Genomic DNA, 22,270 nt, shown 5'->3' with positions numbered 1-22,270 from the left:
TAAGAAGGCTTCTATTGCTACTGATTTGTGTTCTTTCAATTTGATGATTAAAATAGTTTTTAAAATACAGTATCTTCTCATCTGCAGTAGAACACCATTGGTTAAAATTGGTTAAAAAGATGGGGGGGGTACCCCCTTCTCTCATGTTTACCTTGATTACAGAAAAATAATTCTTCATTTTCCTCCTAAGCACCGTAACTGATGTTTTTGGTCCCCTACCAGAATTTTAAACTCTCACCAGATTTCTAATTACAGCCGAGTCATTATTTTCAGTTTAAGGCAAGGGATCTTAATTAGCATTCTTTTTTAGCTATGCGAAATGAGACAGGGCATGAAACAGAAACAATCTATGGAGAGGCAAAGAGAGAGAAAGAAAAAAATCTGTGCAGCTTTTACAGTTGAGCTGACACCCCCTCCTTCCCCGCTTTCCTTCCACCCCCCCTTGCAAAAAAAAGAATGCAGTCATATGAACTTTACCAGACAATGGAGTAGCTACTGGCTCTCCCCTAGACAAGTCCTTTATAACCAGCCAGTGCTATGTGCTGCAGACAGTGGCCAATCGGCAGGCGCCTTTCTGCAGCAGGGACACAATAGGTGCATTGGCCACACTGTCCTCCTAGACCCTGACAGCAGTTCAGGTTCATTTATTGTACACTGGAAGGCACATATGTCTTTAATATTCACTGTGAAATTACCAGTGCGACTGCCTTTATTTCGTCGTAATTACATCAACCTAATTACCGGGCAGAAGCTGCAAAAGCACTGTTTGCACAGAGTGGCGCATAGCCATGCATGCCGTAAAAATATGCATGAACACGCTTGCTTATTTCAATAATAAAATCCACCAATTATTTTCTTCTCAGAGCTTCATGCTTCCACCAGAATACTTCGGTGGATATTGCCATCAGTTTTTCTCTTAAAAAAAAAATTGTGTGTGTGTGTGTGATGTGTATATATACATGTATACATACACACACACACACACACACACACACACACACACAATTTAAGTATTAGCCTAGTCATTTGTTTGTGTGAGCTATGTGAGCAGAACCTACTCAGCAAATTAAAGGTCATTAAGTACCTAAGGCATTTTCTCTGTATCACTAGGCATCAGTGAAGGAATAAGTGAATCTGTACACATCACTATAGCCATGCCTATGTGCCGATTTAAAGCCCAACTATCATGAGCATCTGCATATGCCTCATTTATATACTTTTATGTTACGTAATTATGTCTGCCTTGCAACACTGACTCAAAGTGCTTGAAAAATTAAATCGTGGCTTTTTGTTTATTAGAGTTGGGCACAGTCCATGGTGAAACTGCCTGCTTTTTTATTTCATTTTATGCATGCTGCATTTACATATTCATGAACTCAATAGCTGTTATGACCGCTTATTCTGCAGCAGGAGCTGAAAAGGCACGATCTAGCATACAAATGCATTAATTTCTGGGAGGAGAATGGCAGCATATGATGACCATGAAGAGAAGATGTGTGAGGGATTCCTTTGGGGGTTACCTCATTATATAATAAAGGATGTGGGTAGATAATCTTCCAAAAATGGGTAAGTATAATAAACTTGGAAAATAAAGCAATTTGTATTGTTCATGACCATTCGTCCACATGGTAAAAAAATAAATAAGCATTTAAGATGGACACTGCTGGCTCAGGTCTTTTCAGGTAAAATTGCATTCGTTTTACAGCTGCTTAGAATATTACCAAGAGGATGTGCTCAGAAGCTCTGTATTTGTTCCTTATTTCATAATTTACATATTTCTCATTCTAAATCAGAATGCTAAACTTTAAGCTTTGATTATGTTTTAAGGTGGAATTTCACCAATGTTTACCTATATTTATTGGTGTATTTTGATGTGTAGTTCTTGATTCTCTAATCAGGAATGGAATTCATCATTACATTAAGCACATCAGGAAAAACAGCAACTTGCTTATATCCATATGGATGCATGTGTATAACACAATATACTCATACCCAGGCCAAGAGATCACAAAGCTCAGTCATTAAAAAAAAACAAATAATATTAAAAAACACTACATTTTTATTCCTAAACTGCTACACACACTGAAATCAAAACACCTGAAATCAAAGATGTAAATTAGTTACTTGATATATAAGGTGCTTATTTTCTAAGTGATTGCAGAAAATATTCAGAACAAAGCAAAACTTAAGCAAGTCTTGCCTCATCTTTTTGGTTTTTTTTCTATCAAAGCAAGTTTTTCTAAATCTTAGAGTGAATTATGAAATTTAATAGTAATCAAATCCATCTCTCCCCTCTCTTGCTCATAGATATATATATATATATATATATACATATATATGATATATACATTCACACAAATACACACATCTACACACACATATACATATGTAAATACACACCCACACATATATATATAATTGTGGCTTTACTTTTTTTATAAGAATATGCAACTCTTTTACACAGTCATCTCAATTCTTTGATCTGACCTTGCACAAAAGGAATTCAAGAAAATCAAAGAACTCATACTTAATTGCTAGTTGTCCATTTTGCTAAGTAAAAATAAAAATGGAGTTCAAACTCTCATGACATCACATAGATTTAGATATCACTAACACACAGAAAGTGCTGGATACCCTACTGTTATACAAAAAATTTTGCTAAATATATTTATTTTATAAACAAGATTAGTGAATTGTCCATACCTGACCTGCTTACCCAAACAGGTATTTGTAAACAAGCAAATACTAAAAATAAGAGAAGACTTTTTTGAGTCAGGGTCTCGCTATGTCACCCAGGCTGAAGTGCAGTGGTATGGATCAAAGTTCACTCTAGCCTCAAGCTCCTGGGTTCAGGTGATTTTTCTGCCTCAGCCTCCTGAGTAGCTACAAGGCACTACAATCACACCGGGTTCATTTTTATAGAGACATAGTCTCACTATTTTGCCCACACTGGTCTCAAATTCCTGGTCTCAAACAATCCTCCTGTATTGCCCTTCCAAAGTGCTAGGATTAAGTAGAGAGGTGAGCCATCACACCCAGCCAGGGAAACCTTTCTTAAGTACCATATTCAGGTAAATTAGGCTTCCTACTTAGAGACACTCTGTCATTGTTTGAATTGTTAGGTATACTTGACAAACAACATTGCATGTTTTGTGGTGTTTTAGTATCAGTTTTTAGTAACCTTCTCACAGCCAAACAAAAATTACAATTGTGAGAGTTAATATACTGCTGAAATCTGAAATAATTTTACAGTTAAATTTTATTTGGAATCATTTTACTAGAGAAGCTATACCCAAGTTATAGCTTGGAAATTTAAGTCATCAATTTTAGGTATAACATCCAGAGAAAATGAGTAACTAGTTAGTGTATTTTTACCCACCATGCTGTCATCCTTTATTAAAAAATATGGTACTGACCTGCTGTTGTCAGGATTTTCTTAATTGGTTGAGTTTTACTATAGATAAGGAATTCATGACCTCCTCCCATGAGATCAAAGACATGCATTTATAAGATAACTGTGTGGAGAATATGAATGCCATCTGTGTTCCCAGGATGAAGAAAAGCAAATTTCTTTACAAAGATCAAAAGCATTATCCAAGACTTATAATCATGATGATCTCACTGAAAAAGTCAAGTTTGCACAAATTGACTGTAAGAATGTGAAATAGCAACCAATCATGTTAAACTTATAAATAATTCAATGCATTCTATAAGAAGCCAACTTGGAAAGATAAACACAAAAATAATAAATTAAAAGACAACTTGTCAATTACCTAATGTAATTCATTCTTGAGGGAAAAAACTTAGTTTCAAGAAGTGTGGAAAATATTCATAGTGTTATCAACATCAAGAAACCACTGGTAATGTCTCTGTCTATACAATGACAAGTATTTGAATGACAAAATGAGATGAAGTATACCATCAGAATGGTTCTAAATATCTGGCTGCTTTTGTGCCTACAAAGTTACAGCTTAAAATGTCTGTGAACATGTTTTGAATTCCCAGTGTGCAACTCCTGAGCTATTTAATAATAATCTTTACGTGATACAAGAAGCACAAGATTTTCAAAGGTGCCACTAGTGGTTGACTCAGTCCACATTCTGTTTCCAAAGGATACTTCCCACTGCACAATTATGGTTGATATTGTCTGTATTGACTTCCTAAAGGTAAGCAGTGTGTTTCTTGTGAGAAAACAACTTATACCTCAATTTATAAAACTGATTGCTCTTGCAAGGTTCCCAATCATTTTAATTGGAATTGTTTGCTTAAGGCACACTTCATGATGATAAAATAATAAATTATGACATCAAATAACTCAAAAGAAAAGAAAAACTCCAAGCAGATTAACCAACTTTAGATAAATATTCTATTAAAAAAAACAGCCACAGGTTTCAATAACTGTTAACATGATACTTTATAAGTACTATAATTTATCCCTCTATATACAAGGACTGGCAGAAAACTTGGAAAGAAAAATGAAAATCTTTCATCTGAGAAGCTAACACCACACATCTAGAATTATTTCACTATGTTTGAGTAATAAATTTCAACTAAGTTAAAATTGTTATTAACATCCAGAATGAATTAGAAAGAAATGTTATACTCAAGCCATGAGATAAAGTCCAGAATTATATTAAGCAGTGATTAATAAGTCAGTGATCAATTAGAAAGCTGTCAAATTTTTATCTCACAATTTGCATGCAGTGAAGTAAAAAAATCTGTTCTCATTGCAGTGCAGATGTACAAAGAAAGAAAACTTTTTTTCCATTTTCTAAAAGAAATTTAATTTTCATTACATACTTCATTCTTTGGTAGTTAGGTATGAGAAGAAAAAATTAAACTTGACAATTTATCTCATTCTTTACTTATTTCAACACACTCTTTGAGTTATTTATTTTATAGTAAACAGAATAATGACCCTCCAAAATCCCAATCCCCAGAAACTGTGCATATATTACCTTTTGATTAATACAAATAAAGGCAAAAGAAGAAATAATAAACAAGTGAAACAATTAGAAGACAATTGTAAAATGACTGATTTAAAACCAATTGTATCAGTTGTCCAGGAGACCCTTAAAAAAAGTGCTGTGCACAGAAGAAGAAATAATCTCAAAGGTGACACAAACAAATGGAAAATACTACATGCTCATGGATTGGAAGAATCAACATTGTTAAGAAAATTCTACCAAAGGCAATCTACAGATTCAATGCTATACCCATTCAATTACCAACTTCTTTCTTCTCAGACCTGGAAACAACAATACAGAAATTCTTATTTAAAAAAAAAAAAAAATGACCATGAATAGCCAAAATAATACTTAGCAAAAGAAAAAAAGCAGGAGGTATCAAACTTCCAGACTTAAAATTTTATTATAAGGCTATAATAATCAAAACAATCTGGTATTGGTGCAAGAACAGGCATATAGAACAATGGAACAGAATAGAGATTACAGAAGCAAAACCCCAATTTCTCAACCAACTAATCTTTGACAAAGCCTCCAACAACAACCACTGGGGAGAGGAGAACCTATTCAGTAAATGGTGCTGGGAAAACTGACTGATCACATGCAGAAGATTAAAACAGGACCCCTACCTATCACTGTATACAAAAATAAAATCCGAATGGATCAAAGACCGAAATATAAAACCCCAAACTTTAAGAATCTTAGAAAATGAAGGAGTCACCCTTACAAAAATCAGAATAAGCAAGCAATTCCTGATCAAAATCCCAAATGTCCACACCATAAGAGATAAGATAGACAAGTGGGACCTCATCAAACTGAAAAACTTCTGCAAAACAAAAGAAGTCATCAAGAGAGTGGGGAGACAGCCCACAGAATGGGGAAAAATATTTGCCAACTGTATATCTGACAAAGGCCTAACATCCAAGATCTACAAGGAACTCAAACGTGCTGAAAGGAAAAAAACAAACAGCCCCATTAAAAAGTGGGCAAAACCTCTTGTTCAACATTGTGTTGGAAGTCCTAGCTAGGGCAATTAGACAAGAGAAGGAAATCAGGGGTATCCAAATAGGAAAAGAGGATGTCAAGTCATCCCTCTTTGTTGTTGATAGGATTCTATACCTTGAAAATCCAAGAGAATTTGTCAACAACTTGTGTGCACTGATAAAGAACTTTGGCAAAGTCTCAGGGTACAAAATAAATGTGCAAAAGACAGTTGCATTCCTATTCACCAACAACAAGCAGGCAGAGACCCAAATTAAAAGCACAATCCATTCACAATAACCACACAAAAATGAAATACCTCGGCATCTTCCTAACCAGAGAAGTGAGAGACCTTTACAATGAGAACTAAGAAACACTGCTCAAAGAAATCCAAGAAGACACAAACAAACGGAAAATTATTCCATGCTCATGGATAGGAAGAATCAACATTATTAAAATGTCCATCCTACCAAGGCAATCTACAGATTCAACGCAATACCTGCTAAATTACCAACATCATTCTTCTCAGACCTGGAAATGACAACACAGATATTTATATGGAAGTATAAACGACCATGAATAGCCAAAACAATCTTTAGCAAAAGAAACAAAGCAGGAAACATCACACTTCCAGATGTCAGACTTTACTATAAGGCTACAATAATCAAAACAGCCTGGTATTGGTACAAGAACAGGCATATAGACGAATGGAACAGGATAGAGATTCCGGAAGCAAAGCTTCAATTTCTCAATCAACTCATTTTGACAAGGCCTCGAACAACAACTACTGGGGAGAAGAGAACCTATTCAGTAAATGGTGCTGGGAATACTGGTTGACCACATGTAGAAGATTGAAACAGGACCCCTACCTCTCACCATATACAAAAATTAACTCTAAATGAATCAAAGACATAAACATAAAGCCTCAAACTATACGAATCTTAGAAAACACAGGAAACACCCTTATGGAAATTGGAACTGGCAACCAATTCCTGATTAAAACCCTAAATGCCCATACCTTAAGAAATAAGATAGACCTGTGGGACCTCATCAAAATAATGAGCTTCTGCAAAGCAAAAGAATCAATCAAGGGAGCAGGGAGACAGCCCATAGAATGGGAAAAAAATATTTGCCAACTGTATATATGACAAAGGACAAACATCTAGGCTCTACAAGGAACTCAAATGCTCCAAAAAGAAAAAAAAAACAATCCCATTAAAAAGTGGGCAAAAGACATGAATAGACACTTCTCACAAGAAGATGTATGGACAACCAACAGACACATGGAAAAGTGTTCAGCCTCACCCATCATCAGAGAAATGCAAATCAAAACCACACTGAGATACCACCTAAACCCAGTAAGAATGGCCACCATTAATAAAACAAACAACAACAGATGCTGGCCAGGATGCAGAGAAAAAGGAATGCTTCTACACTGCTGGTGGAAATGCAAACTAGTGCAAACTCTTTGGAAGACAGTGTGGCAATTTCTGAAAGAACTAGAAATTGACCTTCCATATGACCCAGCAATTCCCCTATTGAGAATATACCTGAGGAACTCAAATCATTCTACTAAAAAGATATCTGCACATGTATATTCGTTGGACTCTATTCACAGTACCGAAAATGTGGAACTAACCATGCTGCCCATTTAAACTGGAATGAATAAAAAAAAAATGTGGTACATATACACAATGGAATATTATGCAGCCAAAAAAGAAGGACAGCTACTTGGATGGATTTAGAGTCGATCATACTCAGTGATCTATCACAGAAACAAAAAACAGAGTACCATATATTCTCACTCATAGGCAGACCTAAAACAATTATAATACTGTAAGAAAGGCAGTATTGGGAAACTGTCGTGGTAGTGGGCTGGGATTGGCTGTTGAGGGAAATTGCTGGGAAGGGAGGGGCACAGCTCATCAACAAGGGTACCTGCATAATCAACATTTGTATATAACCCTGAATTGCACCTCACATCTCTATTACAAAAAAGTGGGCAAGCCGGGCTCGGTGGCTCAGCCTGTAATCCCATGCTTTGGGAGGCCAAGGTGAGTGAATTGCCTGAGCCCGCGGGTTTGAGACCGCCTGGGCAACTTGGCAAGACCTCATCTCTACAATAAATCAAAAAAATCAGCTGGGCATGGTAGCGCATACCTGTAATTCTGGCTACTCGGAAGGCTGAGGCGGAAGGATCGCCGGAGCCCAGCAGGTCGAGGCTGCGGTGGCCGGGAGCGGCCACTGCACCTCCAGTCTGGGTGACAGAGTGAGACTCCAACTCAAAAAAAAAAAAAAAAAAGTGGGCAAAAGACATGAATAGACACTTCTCAAAAGAAGACATACAAGCAGCCAACAGACACATAAAGAAATGCTTAGTCTCACTAAGTATCAGAGAAATGCAAACTAAAAACCACACTGGGATACCACCCAACTCCAGCAAGAATGGCTATCATTAATAATACAAAAAACAACAGATGCTGGCAAGGGTGGAGAGAAAAGAGAATGCTTCTATGCTGTTGGTGAGAATACAAACTCGTTCAACCTCTATGGAAAACATTGTGGCAATTCCTAAAAGAACTAGAAATTGACCTTCCATATGATCCAGCAGTCCCCCTTCTGAGAATATACTCAGAGGAACTTAAGTCACTCTACAAAAATCATACCTGCACATGCATGTTTATTTCAGCACTATTCACAATAGCAAAAACATGGAACTAACCATGCTGCCCCCCAAAACTTGACTGGATGAAAAAAATGTGGTACATATACAAGATGGAATATTACATAGCTATAAAGAAGAATAAAATCATGGACTTTCCAGCAACTTGGATGGAATTAGAGTCTATAATACTCAGTTATGTGTTGCAGAAACAAATAACATATTCTCACTCATAAGCAGACCCTGAACATTTACCATAATTCTATAAGAAAGGGATTGGCAGTAGCTGGAAACTGCCAGGGGAGGAAAGGGGGGAAACATAACATCAATAAGGGTACCTAACTCAAACCAGGCAACGTGGGGACCAAAGGGAGGCCCAGACTTTACCTGCACAATGACCACTTGTATACCAGATCCTGAATTGTATCCCACATTTCAAAAATAAAATAAAATAAAAATAACACACAAAAAGGTATATAGAGTATATTAGAAACATTACACCAGTATTTAGAAAACTTACATGAAGTAAACTATTTCCTTAAAAAAATACAACTGAAACAAAAGAAACAAAAAATCTGAATAATCACATATTGAACCTGAATTAAATACCTTCCTTGAAAGAAAGTTCAAGATCAAATGGCTTCCCCGGTAAACTTTTCCAAATATGTAAAACAGGCACAGTAGCAATACCAAACTAAATTATTCAGAACCCAGATAAAGTTGGAATAATTTCAAACTTATTTTGTGAGCCAGGCATAACTCTGATAACAAATCCTCATGAAGATTTTACTTACAAAAAATCAAAACTACAGAGCAATTCTCATAAATATTAAAGCAGAATTCCTAAACAAATATTACCATATTAAAGTTAGGTATAAATAAAGAGATAAAATATGACCAAGTAGGATTTATTCTGAAATGAAATATCGTTTTAACATTTTAGAACAATTCACTATAATTTACCACATGAAATGATAAGGAAGTAACACCATACAAACATCCGAATAGTGCAGAAAAATCATTTGAACAACTTCAACATCCATTCAAGATTTTTTAAAAAAGAAAACGCTTATCAATCTAGTAAAAGAAAAAGAATTTTCTTAGCTCATAAGAGATGTAATAGATAGATAAATAGACAGATAAATGATAGATTGGTAGATGATAATGTGATTCTCAAAGGTAAAATATTGAATGCTTTTCTCCTTAGTTCAGAAACAAGACAATGATTTTATCACTTATGTTCAACATTGTATTAGAGTTCTTAACATGTAAATGAGATAAGGAAAAAATGATATAAATATCTTACAAGTTATATATAAAATTGTCAATATTTGTAAAAGATGTGTTGCAAATACTACAATAACTATGAGAGATTCTGCCTGGTTTAGAATATCTACGATGGTTCATTGTTCTGTAATGTATGTAGGAAATTCAAAAAGAACAAATCGACTATTAGAACTGATAAGTAAATCTATCATAATATATAGTCGATTGTATTTTTATGCTAAGACCAAACTATTATAGATGCATTTAAACATAAACAGTGATAAATCTTTAAAATTCCCTTTTCAAAATAATGTAAAAATATAATATTTAGCAATAAATCTAATCAAAAGTGCAAGACAGACAGCTACAAAATATCACTAACAGAAATTTTAAAAGCCTTAAATCAGCTAAGAGGTATATCATGTTTATGGATTAAAATGCCCAATATAGGAAATACATCCATTTTCTCCAATTGATCTATAGATTCCATCAAATCAAACTCACAGCAGGCTTTGGTGAAAACTGACAGTTGACTCTAGTACTTATATACAAATGTAAAAGACTTAGAATAGTCAAGATAATATCAAAATTTATGTGTCAGACATCAAGAATTACTATGTAATTACACTCATTAAGACTGTATTATATTGGTTCAAGAGCAGAAAAAAAGACCAGAACAAAACAGAATAGAGTTTGAAGCAGAGCCACTCATAAACAGTTTCATGTGCTCCATAGGTTAATCTTTCTCTTTCTATTCAGAAGAGAAGGTTTTTGGTAATGTGTTAAACAATTACATATTCGTGTTTTTAACACCATACATAAAAATTAATTTACTGTGTATTACCTAAAATTTAAAAAATAATTCCATTAATAAACCTATTTTTAGTTCATTTTTGTATATGGTGATAGGTAGAGGTCCAGTTACATTCTTCTACTTGTGGTTAGCCAGTTTTCCCAGCACCATTTGCTAAATAGGGTTTCCTTTTCACAATGTTAGCTTTTGTTGGCTTTGTTGAAGATGAATTGGTTGAAGGTCTGTGGTTTTATTTCCAGATTCTCTGCCCTGTTCCATTGGTCTATGTATCTATTCCTGTACCAGTACCATGCTGAATTGGTTACTATAGGCTTGTAGTAAAGTTTAAATTCTAGAATTGTGGTTTTTCCAGCTTTGTTCCTTTTGTTGAAGACTGTTTTAGCTATTTGGGCTCATTTTTGCTTCCATGTGAATGTAGTGACTTTTCTAAATCTATGAAAAATGATGCTGGTAGTTTGATAAGAATTGCCTTGAATCTGTAGATTGCTTTGGGTAGGATGGCCATCTTAACAATATTGATTCTTTCAATCCATGAGCATAGGATGTTTTTACATGTGTCATCCTTGATTTCTTTGAGCAGTGTTTTGTAGTTCTCATTATAAAGGTTTTTCACTTCTTTGGTTAGGTGGATGGTTATATGAGTGTGTGTGTGTGTGTGTGTGTGTGTGTGTGTGTGTGTGTGTGTGTCTATTGTGTACATGGTTATCGCGTGTGTGTTGTGCTTTTTGTGTGTGTATGACTATTGTATGTGTGTGTGGTGATTGTGAATGGGATTGTATTTTCTATTTGGTTCTCAGTTTGCTTATCATTGGTGTATAGGCGAGCAACTGTTTTTTGCACATTGATTTTGTATCCCAAGATTTTACTATAGTCATTTATGAGTGCAAGGAGGTTTTTGACAGACTCCCTAGGGTTTTCTAGGTATAGACTCATATCATCTGTAAAGAGGGATAACTTAACTTCCTCTATTCCTATTTCAATATCCTTGATTTCCTTCTGCCTGATCACTCTGGCTAGGACTTCCAGAACTATGTTAAATAAGAGGGGTAAGAGTGGACATCCTTGTCTTGTTCCAGTTCTCAAGAGAAGTGCCTCCAGCTTCTGCCCATTATGTATGATGTTGGCAGTTTTGTCATAGATTGCTCTTCTTGTTTGGAGGAATGTCCCTTTGATGCCTAGGTGTTCGAGGGTTTTTATAAAGAAGAAATGTTGGATTCTATTGAGTGCTGTTATCTAATGAGATAATCATGTAGCACTTAGTTTTATACATGTTCATCTAATGGACTACAATTTATAGGTTTATGTATGCTAAACAAGCCCTACATTCCAGAAAAGAATCCCACCTGGTGATGACCAATGACCCTTGAAAATTGCTGTTGGATGTGATTTGCTAGAATCTTGTTGAGAACTTTTGTATCCATGGTCATCAGGGAAACTGGCCTGTAATTTCTTTTCCTTGTTGGAACTTTGCCATTTTTTGATATCAGGATATTGGCTTCATAGAATGAGCTGGGGAGACTTTCTTTCTTCTCAATTGCCTGGAATACTTTCAATAGGATTGGTATTAGCTCATCCTTGTTATGTCTTGTAGAATTCAGCTGAGAAATCATCTAGCCCAGTGATTTTTTTGGCAGGAAGGTGTCTTATAATTGAGTTGATTTCTCAGATTGTTATTGGTCTGTTTAAGGTTTTAATTTCTTCCTGTTTCAATCTTGGGAGGTTATATGATGCCAAGAATTCCTCCATTTCCTGTAGATTTTCTAGTTTAATTACATACAGATGTTCATAGTAACCTCTGATAATCTTTTAAATTTCTTCATGATAAGTTGTGGCATCATCTTTTTCATTTCTAATTGTGTTTATTTCAGTCTGGCCAGGGATCTGTGAATCTTATTCATTCTTTCAAAGAACCAGCTTTTTGTCTCATTGAGCCTTTCTATAATTTTTTATTCTATTTCAACCAACTGTGAATTTATTTTAATAATTTTAATTTTTCTACTAAATCCAGAATTAGATAGTTCTTGACTCTCCAACTCCCTTAGGTGTGATGTTAGGCTGTTTACTAGAGATCCCTCTATTTTCCTGACATATGTGTGGTGTGCAGTGTTTTAAACTTCCCTCTCAGTACTGATTTCATGGTATCCCAGAGGCTTTGGTATGTTGTGTCTGTTCTCATTTTTTTTCCAAGAATTTTTTTTCTGCCTTAATTTCTGTGTTGACCCAAAAAGGATTTAGAAGCATGTTGTTTAATTTTTATGTAGTTGTGTATTTTTGGGGAGGTTCCTATTGGTCATAATATTTATTTTTCTTCCACTGTGGTCTTAAAAGATGCTTGACACTGTTTCAACTTTTTAAAACGTGTTCATACTTGATTGATGCCTGAGAATGTGGTCAATCTTGGAATATGTTCCCTGTGCTGATGAGAAGAATGTATATGATGTGGTTGTTGGATGAAGTGTTCCGTAGATGTCTATTAGGTCAAACTGGTCAAGTGTTGAGTTAGAGTCCCAGATTTCTTTGTTAATTTTTTGCCTCAATGATCTGTCTAAGGCTGTTAACAGGGTGTTAAAGTCTCCTACTGTAATTGCATGAGTGTCTATATCCTCTCTTAGTTTGATCAACACTTGCTTATAAATCTAGGTGATCCTATGTTGGGTGCATAAATACTCAAGATAGATATTTCTTGCTGGTGAATTGAGCCTTTTCATTATTATATAGTGTCCTTCAGTGTTCTTTTTAATATTTATTGGTTTGGAGTCTGTTTTATCTGATATAAGAATAGCTATTTCCACTTTTTTTCATTTTCCATTTGCCTGGAACATCTTTCCCCAGACCTTTACCTTGAGACTGTGGCTGTCCTTTGCAGCAAGATGGGTTTCCTAAAGGCAACAGAAGGTTAATTCATGTTTCTTTATCCAATTTGCTACCCAATGTCTTTTGACTGGAACATTCAGTCCATTCACAATAATCACACACACACAAATAATGTAAGGTTTTTTCAGATGCATAGCTGGCAAAATGTTTTTTCCAATTTCATGAATTGTCTCTTTGCTCGATTGATAGTATCTTTTGCTGTGTAAAACTTTTAGTTTGATAAAGTTCTACCTTTCTATCTTAACTTTTGTTGTATTTGCTTTTGAGGACTTGGCCATGAATTTGTTTCCTGCTCTGATGTCCAGGAAGGTGCTCCCAAAGTTTTCCTCTAAAATTCTTATAGTTGAGGTTTCACATTTAAGTCCTTGATCTGTTTTGTCCTGATATGGATTGATGATGATTCTTCTCTTTCTTTTGTGCCCTGGTGCCTGACCAGTTGAATGTCCTCACTTCACCCCACAGATGTGTCCCGCTTTGACCTTCTCCTAAGAACTGGAGTAGACCTTTCTAAGCTGATAAGGAATCAATTATTGTACCCACCCCTAGTTCATATTCCTGAAGAGGTGTTCAGTAGTTGAGTCATGTGTAATTTCTTTCAAAATGAGACACATAGTCCCTAATATCTTAAAGTCACAATTTGTTATATATAGTAAAAACATAATCCTAGTTTATGTAATCTTAGTACTAGTCAATAAAACTTGCCAAAAATAAACATTAAGTGAGTCACTGTCTTTAGCAACATTACAATCATAAGTGCAAATGCACATTAAACATAAAATAAGTCATGAATAATACTTATCTCTTTTTCTTCTTCTTGACATTTTCTACAACATAGAACAAGATTTTGATGACTTCTTTACAATATTAACAAGGTTATATCATCTTGAACTCTGTCTAAATGACATATGGCAACCATATAATACCATTCAAATGTTAAAAGAAAATGAGATAGTTACTTAAAAAAAAAGTTGACAAAATACCCTTAGGTGGAAATAAAAAACAGGCCACAGAGCAATAAGTATGATTCTGTGTGTATGGGTGTGCACTAACACACATGTGCATGCAATAATTATAAGCATAATGTTTTAAATATCTGGGAAGAGATTCACCAATGTTTTAAAATTTGCCACTCCTTAAGTGAACTGGAGAAGGGAATGGGGACAATTTTCCTTAGCTGTATTTTTAATAAACATAACTAAGCAAAATGTTAAAAAAAAAATGACACCAAGCATATGCATCACTTAGCTACATTATGCCAAATGTACAGATATTCAGAAACATTTGGCTGAATATGCTTCTTTTTTTCTTTCTACATTCTTCCAGATGGTTAAGACCATGTAGATACCTCCTTAGCTAATATTTAGTGCTTATTTATATTTGTAGTATCCCTCTTCAATATGGAGTCATAGAGGTTAATGTACTTCCCCACATTGCATTCATCTCTCCTTAAAATAATTGAGTATTTCTGAGGTAGAAATGTAATAAAATACAGAGCAAAGTAATGCAGTAATTAAAACACAGGCTCTGAGAGGAAGCATAGGTTTGAATCTTGGCTTTTCTGCTCTGGGGTGAAATGTATTCACCTATAAAACATAATCAAACCAATTTTACAATGTTGTCACTATTATGATATAAAATAACACATTGGAATATCTTTCTTGGTGTACAGCCAAAAAAAAGGTGCTTGACACGTGCCATTTCCCTCAGTCTCCGTGATAATCAACATCCTAATCTAAATAGCATTTAGAATAAAATCACTTTTTCTATTTATATGATTTAGAATTTTGAGAATCAATATACCATGGTGGTAGAAAGGTATGAAAAAAGACTGAGATAATTTTTAAATCTTGAAATTAAAAGGAATAAGATGAACGGTTCCCTGCCTTGAATTCCTCTAAGGCAGACATGGGTAAAGAAAAAGATGCATTGAGAGCCTCCTGCCAATGTTATATAAAATGAATGGTTCTCAACTGCATCCACAAGGTAGAATTTGGTCAAAGATTATCTTACAGCGTCTGAATTTTGAGAGTGATGTTAACTCTTCAAGTACTTTTTTAAAAAACTGTTTATCTTGGTAAGAAAGTTGCTGATGTAACACTTAACCAAGTGTCTGATTTAAAACTATCACTATGTAATTAAACTTTCTTTTTTCGTGCCATCAGACTATGGCCTAGAGTAGATAAAGCTTGTAGCATTATAAATAAAGCAGTTATATATGACAATTATACTATTACAGTTCTATTTCACCTGTTGGAACCTGAATTCCTACCCTTAGAAAGTGACCATGGTGTGGGCGAAATCTCCCTCCTGGCAATAGCTATTCAGGCTACCCTTGCCTGGGGTGATGAGAAATGGCACCCTTGAATTTTCCTCCTGGTTGAGGAAAACTCTTACTTTTCTTTTTCACTGGGATTCACCAAAGATAGGAGTTATGAAAATTCATTAAGCTGTCTCTGCTAGATGACCTCTTCTCCAAATAAGAGAGTACCTTCTTTTTTCTCCCTGTCACCAGAAAATCGATGTTTCATTAGCCAAATTAACCTTTTTTTCAGCTACTCTCTTCAGGAGGTCTCTCTACATTAAGTAAGATTTTCAAAAAGCAAAGTCTCTGAATACATAATCCTGTACAAACTCAGAATTGTTGCATCTTGCAGACCATTCTTTTCCAATTATTTCTCCCTCAGATGCCGATACCTTCTCTTTCCCTCTTCTACTTTTAAGATCTTTGTGACTGCATTGGGTCACACAGATAATCCACAATAATCTCACCATCTGCTGATCAGCATCCTTAATTGCATCTGCAACTGTAAATCTCCTTTGCCTTGTAATGTAACATATTTCCTGGTTCTGGAAATTAGAACATGCATATCTTTGAAAGGGCATTAGTCTACCTATCACAAGGAACAAATCTTAAATTAATAATAGAGAATTAATACTCACCAAATATACAGAATCTGAGTGGAAGAATAATCTAGGGTGAAGAATAACAACCAAAATCACCTAAAAAAAAAAGAGTGACTAGCATTCAAGGTGAGATAACCAGACAGAAACAATCAGTCTGATAAGTGGGAATAAAGGGAGCATTCAGACCCTTGGAGAGGCTTAGAAAAACACTAAGACCAGCCACTAAGAGAAAGGACCAGGACATCAAATGTCACTTCCTGAGTCCTCCTTCTCCACCAGACCCAAGCTTCTTATTCTCTCTCTCTGGCCTCAATTTCAGGTCTTCCTACTTGATTGTTGCATGCTAGAATTAAGGAATGTGAATGCAAATACTAAACAAAGCATTTGAGGAAGGTCTTCCCCCACAGTACTGGTGGTTGTGTAATTGCTGTGCTTAATTACCAGGTATTGAAACTGAGCTCTAGGTACTCGGGCAATTAGTTTAGAGTTCTTACCCAATTACCAGCAGCACAAGACGTTGAATCCAAAAACAAAAAACAAACAAGCCTACAAAATATGTTCATGTAACAAATACCCATGTGTATCCCTGAATCTAAACTGAAAAAAAAAAAAAAAAAAAAAAAAACTACTACAGATTGATTCAGAGACCAAAAATATGGACATGCCATTGAAAAATGTATGGCAGACAACTAATGGAACTAGTAATCATTTACCCCTTTTCCTTTGTAAATGTATTTGTTTTATTTTGCTACTATAAAAATTTATCACAAATTTGGCAACTATAAAACAACATACATTTACTTTCTTACAACTCTGGTGGCCAGAAATAAAAATGAGTCTTAAAGGACTAAAATGTTTGTTTGTAGGGCTGTTCCTTCGGAGACTTTCAGGGAGAATCTGTTTCCTTGTCTTTTCCAGCTTCTAGAGGCCTCCTGCATTGAGTCTTCACACCCCTTTTCCAAATGTTCCACTCCAACCTCTGCTTCCATCATCCCATTTCCTTCTTTGAACTTTACTCTTTTAAAGACCTTTGTGGTTACACTAGGCCTACTGGATATTCCAGGGTAATCTTCTTGTCTCAAGATTCTTGACATATCAGCAAAGTTTCTTTTGCCATGTTAGGTAAAATTTCTACAGGTTCTGGTGACCAAGTCACAAACATCTTTGGAGAATCATTATTTTCTCTGCTACAGTAATATAACAGTGATCTTTAGTGCATGACTGGGACAAATAAAGATTGCTTTTCACAATCTCTTTTGTAGCTAGGGGTGACTAAATTCTGGTTAATGAGATATAAGTGAAATTTTTAAGAAATGTGTCTTTAAAAAAGGTGGTATGCCTTTCTGCCTTCTTCTAGGTGAAGGCTGAAATGCTGATGTGATAGCTGGAACTTCAGCAGTCATCTCAGATCAAGAGTTAACCTTTACAGAAGTCATACATAACAGAGAAACAAGATAGAAGGAATTTGAGACTCTTTTGAAACACCAAAATAAGACTGAACTGATTTCTACACTTCTTAAATGTGAGGATAGAAATACATTTCTGTCTTACTTAAGCCACAGTTAGTTGAATTCTTCTATTACTCACAGCCAGATTTAATTTATTTTGTATTATACATTAAATTTTCATTTTCTCTTTTAAAAAGTTTTCTTATTTACATTAAATGCTCATATTTTTAAATATGAATATTTCGTTGACCGTGTACAAAATTTTTCATAAGTATCATAATGATAGCTAAACTTTAAATAACTTTAAGAGAACATTTTTATAAGCAAGAAATCAAAAGAAAGTCTCTAAATAAAGTTGGAGTTAAGAAACTTAAATATAGACCCTTCTCAGAAGAAGATATACGGGCAGCCAACAGACACATGAAAAAATACTCAGCCTCACCCATCATCAGAGAAATGCAAATCAAAACCACATTGAGATACCACCTAACCCCAGTAAGAATGGTCATCTCTAATAAAACAAATGACAACAGGTGTTGGTGAGGATATGGAGAAAAAGCAACGCTTCAACACTGCTGGTGGTAATGTAAACTAGTGCAACCTCTTCAGTGTGGTGATTTCTGAAAGAACTAGAAATTGATCTTCCATATGACCCAGCAATTCCCCTATTGGGAATATACCTGGAGGAACTCAAATCCTCCCACAATAAAGATACCTGCACACGTATGTTTGTTGCAGCTCTATACACAATAGCAAGAACATGGAACCAACCATGTTGTCCCTCGAAGCTGGACTGGATAAAGAAAATGTGGTACATATACACAATAGACTATTATGCACCCATAAAGAAGGACAAATATATGGACTTCGCAGCAACTTAGATGGATTTTCAGTTGATCATACTCAGTGATCTATCACAGAAACAAAGAACAGAGTACCAGATGTTCTCACTCATAAGCGGATCTTGAACAATTATTATACCATAAGAAAGCTTTTGGCAGTAATGGGAAACTGTCAAGGGAGGGGGGATGGGATTGGCAGTTGAAGGAAACTGCTAGGGGAAGGAGGGGCACACCTCATCAACAAGGTTACCTGCACAATCAATGTTTGTGTACCTAACCCTGAATTGTACCCCACATCTTTATATTTTTTTAAAAAGATGGAAATATGAATTTATATCATTGGTTCATTTTCTTACCACTACCCTAACCAAAACAAAATTCCAACAAAGTTATAATTTCAAAGAATTGATATAAAAGCTAGCACCAGCTGTTGACCAAAGAAAAATGTCAATTTAGAAAGACTTACTCCAGAAGACTTTGCATAGATCTCCTGTCTTCTTGATGAGAACCAGCTTAATTCATCTTTTTAATCTGTGTGCTTTAACCAAAAAAGCTATGATTCAAAAATTTTAAAGGAAAACATATATCTAAAATGATCTATATTTTATCTTATTGCTATCCTGATAGGAGGATAGTAAATATATACTGTCCAGAGTCCTTTACAATCAATTTATAAGCTCATAAAAAGAAAAATTTCATATCAGAATTTGTCAACTTAGTACACATGCATTCTCAGAAAGAACTTTTCAAGTCAACTGTTCTAATGTAGATCTTGTTTTCTCTCTCTCTCTCTCTCTCTCTCTCTCTCACACACACACACACACACGCACACATGTTTCCAAATTAAATACATGTGCACGATGGAATCCTTTCTGCTATATCTTTATGCAATTTCCATTTTTTCTAGCTTCGCTGCAACATTGAAGAGGGAGAACAACTGGCTACTATCCTCTTCATAATGCTGAATTTTATTATGGTATGGAACTCATAATGTACTTCATACATGTGAATACATATATTTATATTAGTCTAAATATCTACTATTGTTTTCCTATATATACATTCTTCAAATATTGCATCAACATATAAAGAAAAATTTAAGGGCAGTTAATAAAGAAGATAATATTCATGAGAATGTGTAATAAAATGTCATAATTAACCCATAGAAGCCACTTACAGTCACGGTAGCCAAAAGCACAAGAAAAAAAATTATGTTATAGATCAACTTGTATAAACCTCAATACTTGACTATTTTGCCTTTACATAGATTATATCATGAAAAGAGGACTGTGAAATGAGTAATAACAGACCTTGTACTGATTTCTCCAATTTACAAAGAAATGATACTTTGAAAGTGTATCTGTAAGTTGATTACCTGAAACATGGGGCATATTTTGTTGTTTCCAACAATGCATCAAAATAAAAAAAAAATTCAAGCTTTCCACAAAGTTGACATAATTTTGCAGTAAATAAGTTTATTACATCCCACTTAGTTTCTCTCAATAACATTTTATTACCTATATAATATATCTCAAAATAATTAAATACATTTTCCTTCTCATTGCAGAATACTCTTCTAGGTCACACAAATTAAATTAATTATATTAACTTATTGTAACTTAATTAAATAACATCATTATTTAAAACCTATCTTAGAAAAGATGGGCATGTTGTATTTGTAATAAAAATCTATCTTAGAAAAGATGGGCATGTTGTATTTGTAATAAAAATCTGAGAAAGTACAGTAAACAGAAGAAATAAATCACCCATTATACTATCACCAAACACAAGCACTGTATATACTTTAAAACAATTTAACATATTTTTATCTTGCTTGCCTTAGGTCTCATGGATATTTTATATAATAGTAATTATTCTATATTTAGAAATTTCCATAAAATTACATAAATTTTGCTGTAATTAATATATAAAAACATTAATACAACATATTGAATATGTAATTCAAAATGAATTTAACCATTACTTAACCATTTATTTCTAATATAATATTTTGGTTGTTTTCATTTCTTGTTATCATAAAAATGCTGCAATTAATTACTTTGTGTTTCCATTTTTCTACTTTATCTGCTTTTCTTTAGATTCTCAGAGGTGGAATTACTGTATCAAAGGGAAAAATTTGTTATATTTACCCAATTCTTATTATATATTAATAAACAATCCAGTTTCATTGACTAATAAACATTTACTTTTAATACGCAGGGATAAGAAAGAACAATGACACCTCCCCTTCTGGTATTTAATTTCTGTCTCTCATTACAACAAAATTTTTCTGCTTCATACTCCTTTACAATAGGAGGCCTAACAATCCCAAAATGTCTGTTTTTGAGGTATCATGTGAAAGAACATCTGGAGGGAGTATCCACTGCTACAGAAAAAGATTGAAAGATAAGAATATGACCATTATCTGCATTCATGATCCATCCATATGTCACAAGAGATAATTTCGCTAACCTGTACTGAACTCTAATGCTATCAGTTTCCATCTGACTTAGAGCCCACTCTCAAGCCATTAAAATTATGAAAAACAAATATGTGGAAAAACTGAAAGCAAATTATGGCAGCTTTAAGTTTATGTAGCAGTGTGAGAGCTGCATAACAATGAGAAGTAAATCTAAAAAGCTATGAAAAAAATAATGGGGTTAGAAATAATAATTTTAAAAGTATCTTTCAGATTTATTGTTGGAGAAAGCAGTGCATTAACAACCAAAAGCAGAGAAATGTCAAAACCTGTTTGAGGTTATACATTTTAGGACTGCTACACCATTATGATTTTTATATTTTATTCTGTAACAGTCTGTGCCCATGATTAAAAATCTGTGTTACTTGCCCAGTGGAAGAAGATTTCTCCTAACTCTTATTAGTAAAAAGCATTCTGGATCCCAGACATCATCAACCAATTACAAGGTCATAAACAACTTTTGAAAATCCTTGGAGTGATTACCATCAGAGAAATGGAAAGTTTATTTTATACATGGCTCACCAGAAAAATCTCCCTCATCCCAGTGCCACAGATGCAAACTCAATATAGACTATTACATCATGGACTATTCCATTAAAGCCTGGACATTGCCTGTATACATCTATCTTCTGTCCCCAAATACATCATTAGAATTCAACCATCACTACCTAAAAATCTAAATTTATTTTTAAAACATTTCATGACTGCATTACATTTAAGGACTGTTAATCCCCTCTCTACGTGCTGCTTCCCCATCCTTAATGGAAATTCTCTTCGATTACTTAATCTTGCCCTGCTTCTGCTAAGTGTATTAATATGCTTAGCATGTTAAATTGAAGGATCCCTGCTCATCTCCTCAAACATTATACTTTCACCAGCCTAAAAGATTAATTTTCATGGAAAAAACTATTAGCAATAGTCTCCTCCCTGCTATTAATATAAGAAATGAAAATAATTTGAAACATCTGGATCCAGACTTTCTGGGCTAATACTTAAGAACCATGCCCAGTGTAACACGAATCCATAGTATTAAGTT

Source organism: Carlito syrichta, unplaced genomic scaffold (genome assembly GCF_000164805.1).
Source record: "Carlito syrichta isolate Samal-C Ts95f unplaced genomic scaffold, Tarsius_syrichta-2.0.1 Scaffold315817, whole genome shotgun sequence".
Classification (NCBI taxonomy): Eukaryota; Metazoa; Chordata; class Mammalia; order Primates; family Tarsiidae; genus Carlito; species Carlito syrichta.
This window is presented reverse-complemented; position numbering follows the sequence as displayed.